Raw genomic sequence first — 6,000 nt, 5'->3', positions numbered from 1 at the left:
AAATGTTCCAGACACGGATGGAAGGCCTGTAGAGGGCCGCTTTAACATTCGCCACCACAAGATGGCGCTGGCTTCCACTGCGCCCCACGTGGAAGGCCAGGATAGCTTCCGCCATTACAAGATGGCGCTGGCCTCCGCCGTGCCAGCCGACTTCCTTTCAGGAAGTTAACTGTGTGCACATGTGCAAGAGTGCCTTCGTGCCAGGTCTTTGCCCACTCTGGGGCGTGCCTTATGAGATCATAGGTGAGTGACCAATCAGGTGTGGATGCGCCGTGCTAGGGTGTATATAACCTGCGCCATGCGGGCTCTCTTTAAGATTTTAATAAAGTTTTGGCTGCCGCAAGGATTCGTATGTCCCCGCGTGTTTTCTTGCTGGCGAGGTCGCACGTGGGACATTTGGTGCCGAAACCCTGGATAAAAAACGCCACACCATCGCCAGGTGCCGGGAGGGAGTCCTCCGTCCGCAGAGAGAATCCAGAAGCGGCAGGAATTGAGGTAAACTCCAAGAGACATGATAATTTCCGAATTGTTTGGTCTTGACCTATCGTATCTTTCTCCTGCTCAGGGTGCTGTTGAGGCCTCTATTACATGGTAGTCTGAGGCCGGGAACGTTAGGAATTTGGCAGATGGTTAAGGATTGTTTAGGTAAAGACATTTTTCGTCCTATAATAGCGGAAGGCCAAGAGGCCCTGGACGAAATTCAGGAAAGCATGTCAGAAACTGAGCGTAGTGAAAGGTTGCAACGAAAAAATGATACTGATCGATCTCAAGCACCAGGCCCCTCTACGGTCTTACCACTGTCAGAGGTGATAGTACGGGGAAAGGACGCCCCGGGGACAGTGGCCACCTCGGCTACTGAGGAAGGGACCCCTGCAAAAACTGTGAAGAAACCGAAAATTATGGATCCTTAATGGACAAGGCTGGTAATTTTGTTTATTTTTTTCATTGTGTGGGAAGCTGTTACAGCCGTTAGGACAGGTCAGAGGGTCCTTACAGAGCATCAAGAAAGTATGTCGGAGGGAGAAAAGGTCTCTAAAGAAAAAACGAAAAGAAAAGGAGATAAAAGGAACACAGTATTTTGGGAGAAAAATTTTGTCTTTGTGCTGGTAAAAGGTGTGATCAGGCTCTATAAGCTTTGTAGAGTCATACTGATTAGGCTTGATAGAGGCAGATCGCCTGAAAATTTATTCAGGAGAATCAAACAAAAGGACATCTCAATGCCCATGCACAGCTTGATGGAGTTAATGTAATTGGGTTGTGAGTGGAAATACTCAGGACTGTGTTTCACTTCCATACCATTGGCGAATGTCAGTCGTGCTGCTCAGATAATATATCTCAGTATCTTACAGGAATTGGGTTTCAACACGTTGATGGACTAGTCCAGGAATTGAGACAATCCATCGTCCATATCGACTCCACTCGAGTGGATAGTCACCGTGAACACCATCTGTTTTTTTCCCTCTTTGTCTATTGTCTGTCCCTGGTGCACCAGGATGTCCCCATGTCTGTCAGTTTATGTCTGTGGTTCTTGCTTCTCGTTGTTTAAATGTTTTATGTTTCATGTTCAAAAGAAAAAAATGGTAAAAACTTTATCTGCTGGTCGTTCACACCTTGACTTGGTCTTAACTCGTTTCAAAAAGGAACAAATGAATAAAAAACAGTTTCAATCAGGCCTTTAGAGCCCTACACCTGCAGCCAGGAGTTTAGGTTAGCTGGAGAAGCTGCCCAGAGGCTAAGCGTCTGCACGAGCTGATCTTAAAGGCGCCAGCAGCTTCTCAGCTTCTTTGGTACAAGAGCTGAGAGCTGTTTCTCTTAGAGAAATCCCTGACTTATTATTTGACTCAACAGGTGACAAGGTGCTTCTCTTAAAATCATAGCTAAAAAGGTAAAAATGGTCTTTGGTCTAAATATTAAAGATATGTGTAGCCACTTCAATTTTGTTTCTCATTGGTTTTAAATGTGTAAATATGCTCTACTTGCCTTGGTCATAGATTGTTGGCTTTTTAGTTATTAGATATGGTTAAAAAGGTATAATATTGGTAACAGAAAGTTGACATACAACTGGTAATTTGGATGGAGTCATTTCTAGACAACATGTGGCATGAGCCAACCCAGGGAAACAGGTCTAAATTGAGATAATATTTTTATGGAATTCTTATCCTAGAAACCGGGCTTCTAAAAAAATTTAGGACAATGTCTCTTTGTTGAGGTACTAGAGACTACACCATCGTGCGTTCATATATAGGAATTGGCAGTCAAACTTTGTACTAGATTGTTGGAGGTCGAGTTTTGCTTTCCAAAGTTGTGGTTTGCCCTGAAGCTATCTGTATTTTAATGCTAATTCCACTGCCCCAAGGACAGCTGCCTAGTCATGTACTCAGAACTCAGGTGACCTTGTGGTTGTGCTCTGGTGTTACAAAGAGAACTTAAAAGATTGTGATTAAGGATTGCCAGTGTTACATTGACTAACTCAAACTTATTTTTAATTAAGAAAAAATCAAACAGGTAGAGATTGTTACAAGATTTACAAAGGATTGATGAGGTTTTGGAACTTGTGAGAACATTACAGCCAGTTTACTTACTCCAACTGCCATTTCAAGATAGATTTAGAGGATTTATTTTGAGTTTTCACTTCGTGAGCCTGCTTATAATTTTAGAGAGCCCATAGAGTGATATCATTAAGAATGGCTAATAGCCTTATATTATGTAATTTTGTTGCTTCTTTAATGTAAGAAGTTAGAACTTAAATCTTTCAATGTATATGGAAATTTTTACTACAAACCTTTGCTCTCAAAATGAGCTTTAATATTTGGAGAGTAGCTGTTACACTATTCCAGAAAAGAATGTTTGAAGCTAATTTTAAGCTTCTACGGATATGTTAATTGGCTAAGTACCTCACCCTACTAGAGGACTTAGGTCTTTGTTATACACATTGGAGATAAAGCTTCAGCTGTGTTAATACAGAATTGTAGACTAGAGTCATAAAAGTATTTTAAAAAGAAACCTGGTGAAACATATCTTATTCCAAACAACAGTTAATTGGTTATTACAAAATACTGATATTTGGCCTATTACATAAACAAATTTTTCAGGCAAAGTTGATAATTTTACTCTTTACATGCTTTTGTACTTCCTGTATATTTGTGCATACAACTCATAGGAAATGCGCTTAGTGTATTTATAGGTGGTTCATCTAATGAAAAGGCTACATATATGATTGGATCACTTGTTTATTCTCTTGAGTTTCTATTGCTTCAACACAGATTATTAAATTCCGTAGTTTAGCCACTGTTTTTAAATCAAACTTTCAATTCACATACTGATAGCCAATGTGTGGCTTGTGGTTTACAATTGATTTCAATTACTTAATGCTTTATTAGAGACAGGTTTCCTACTTAAAATCAATGAGTGATTTCAGTGTGAATGTCTGACAACTCACTGTCCTTTCAGTGCCCTGACTCAGACAACTAAACAAAACCATAGACCCAGCTCTTTGAAAATGGTAATGGAGTTGATAACACACCCTCACGAAAAGAGGAAGACTCCATTTGCTTGCTTTCTATTCCCAGCCTCACCCTGCCAGTTCAGGGATTTCTAGTAAGACTGAAATTGGACAATATTTACAAGATTTGACATTTCTAATTAATGCTTCTGTTTAGGTGAATAAAGTTTGTGAGGTGCTAGAGAAATGGCTTAGTGGTTAAGAGCACTAAGTACTGTTCCTTTATAGGACATTTAAGAACTCAAACTGGAATGCCTGGGCTCTTTAGCAAGGGAGGACAATGATACCAGACAGATGATAGGCCTTACATAGGAACAGTTAGTCAAAAAATCTCATCCTTTATATACCCAAAACAATAATGCTGGAGACAATAATTTGGCATACAAGTCAATTTATAAATACAAGTGTTCAGTGTCCTCAATTTAATCCTCGAGGACTTACCTTAATAAATAATATCTTTACTATATCTTTATAAATAAAAAGGGGGAGTTATCCCTGTATGCTAAATAATGCTCCTTTTATTTCAATTTTAAAATTTGGATGCCAAAGTTTATGGCACCCTACAACTAGGCATACTTCTGCCTAGGTGAAATAGAAAGATCCACATATTGACATGATCCTGTCCAGATATTTTATATGGGGAAGAGGGAATGTTTGTGTTTTTTCTACAAGATGCTACAAGAGTGTGCCAGCTGCCTGAGTGGTTGCTGAGACTTGCTGATCCTGGTTACATGAAGATTCAGCTCTCGTGGTTCGGGTCCCTGGAGTCATCCCTCTGCCCTGAGAGGAAGATGAAAGATTTCCCTTCATCCTTTGTCATCACAGAGATTTTGCCATTGCTGCAGTCAGTGTTACCGCTGCATGTGTCCTGTCCCACCATGGCCCGCTCTCTGACCCTCTGTGCACTGCTGCTTGCTGGAGAAGACTGGACTCCAGCCGTTGCTGCCCCCTTCATTCCCTGGTGACTCTTCTTGCCTTAACTGGTCATTTTACAGACTGTAGCTTCACAGGAATGCCACCTGGGTAAAGCTGCTGTGGACTGGGGAACTCTGCCCTGGTTGTACAGATCTCAGAAATGGTTCCATGCCTGCTGGTTGTTCCAGAGATCCGGAACTGTCCTGGAAAAGACCTTGACACCTTCGCTGCTATTGTAGCAGCCATTACTGCTGCAGACATTGTGTCTGCAGTGTCTGGAGTTATCCTCCCTCAATCTATTGTTAGAAAAGCACAGTGGGTAAACTTTCTGGAGTAGTTACTAACAATTGGGAATTCTAAATTCTATTGTAGGAGCGGCTTGACTACGGCCCTTGGTGGTAACAGCTGAGGTGAACCAGATGAGGTGCCCGCTACTTATCGGGAGTGGCTCTGTTTGGTGCAGCCCTATGCTGTGGATTAGTGTTCATGCTATGGTTGGTTTGCAAACTCAGATCTCAACAGAAACGTGACAAGGCCGTTATCACTCAAGCCCTTGTGGCCATTGTACAAGGGGCCTCCCCTGGAATTTGGTTATCTATGCTCAGGAATTAGTCGGTATCTGAGTTCTCTGCTATTGCACCCCATTGATCTGTGGATCCATTGCACTGGGATGAGAGAGACTCTCGGTATCTGAGTTCACTGCTCTTGCACCCCATGGATCTGTGGATCCATTGCACTGGGATGAGAGAGACTCAATGTTCCTTTGATCAGCCCTTCCACATCGCTGAGGTTTCCTCATTGCACGCGATAGGGTGATCATGATTTGTTATAAAATAAATGATTTGTGATAAAATATAAATAAATAGGGGGAGATGTAGAGGGCTGCTTTAACGTTCGCCACCACAAGATGGCGCTGGCTTCCACTGCGCCCCACGTGGAAGGGCAGGATAGCTTCTGCCATTACAAGATGGCGCTGGCCTCCGCCGCACCAGCTGACTTCCTTTCAGGAAGTTAACTGTGTGCGCATGTGCAAGAGTGCCTTCGTGCCAGGTCTTTGCCCACTCCGGGGTGTGCCTTATGAGATCATAGGTGAGCGACCAATCAGGTGTGGATGCGCCACACTATGGTGTATATAAGCCGCGCCATGCGGGCGCGTGGTGCTCTCTTTAAGATTTTAATAAAGTTTTGGCTGCCGCAAGGATTCGTATGTCCCCGCGTGTTTTCTTGCTTGGCGAGGTCGCTCGTGGGACAAAGGCCCTCACTTCTGCCTGTTGACTTCAATTCCACTGAAGGTAGGGAGGGCCGGGTCCACTGCCAAACTCCAATGGTGGGTCTCTGAGGGCTGGAAAACGCCCCACCAATTTGGCTAAGGCAAGAAAAAGATATGAAGAAACTTGAGGGGTTAAGCTAAGTTGCTGAGAGAGTTAGTGTAAGTTAGAGAGAAAGTAAGGTTGAACAGAGAGAGAAAGAGAAAAGAAGGTAAAAAGAGCAGGAAGCTAGAGAAGAAAACAGACAAAAAGAAGAGGAAGCTAGAGAGCTAAAGAGAGATAAAAGACAAGAGAGGAACATATACTGGCCACAGT

This window comes from Rattus norvegicus, chromosome X (genome assembly GCF_021556685.1).
Source record: "Rattus norvegicus strain SHRSP/BbbUtx chromosome X, alternate assembly SHRSP_T2T, whole genome shotgun sequence".
Taxonomy (NCBI): Eukaryota; Metazoa; Chordata; class Mammalia; order Rodentia; family Muridae; genus Rattus; species Rattus norvegicus.
This window is presented reverse-complemented; position numbering follows the sequence as displayed.